The 456-nt window shown below is 27.9% G+C and overlaps 1 protein-coding gene across 1 annotated transcript in view; it reads right to left on the minus strand.

Annotated features, from left to right (window-relative positions):
• The window catches only part of LOC106867348 (intraflagellar transport protein 88 homolog), a 100,442-nt gene that overhangs the window by 47,048 nt on the left and 52,938 nt on the right, over window positions 1–456 (minus strand). The window lies entirely within an intron of this gene.

Here is a 456-nt window from a genome sequence, read left to right on the forward strand (position 1 = left end):
TACTCTTTTACCTGTTTCAGTCGTTTGACTGTGGCCATGCTGGAGCACTGCCTTTTGTCGAGCAAATTGACCCCAAGACTATATATATATATATATATAGTTCATAGATGAGAATCGGATATTCTCCATATAGATACACTTAGTAGTGCTCAAGAGAATTAAACTTGAGCAAGTATAGAAATAAATGTAGGGATAAGTAAGTTAGATGGAAAAATATATCAAGTTTTACTGTATTAATACATGAAATACAGAAAAATGTATATATGTTTACATACAGAGAGGTCAGACTTACACAGAATACAAATGGTATAGAGGATTAAAGGGGTATATACGTAAACAAATGTACATTTTTTGTATTTCATGTATTAATACAGTAAAACTTTATATATTGATCTAACTTGCTCATCCCTACATTTATATATATATATATATATATATATATATATATATATATAT

This window comes from Octopus bimaculoides, chromosome 10 (genome assembly GCF_001194135.2).
Source record: "Octopus bimaculoides isolate UCB-OBI-ISO-001 chromosome 10, ASM119413v2, whole genome shotgun sequence".
Classification (NCBI taxonomy): Eukaryota; Metazoa; Mollusca; class Cephalopoda; order Octopoda; family Octopodidae; genus Octopus; species Octopus bimaculoides.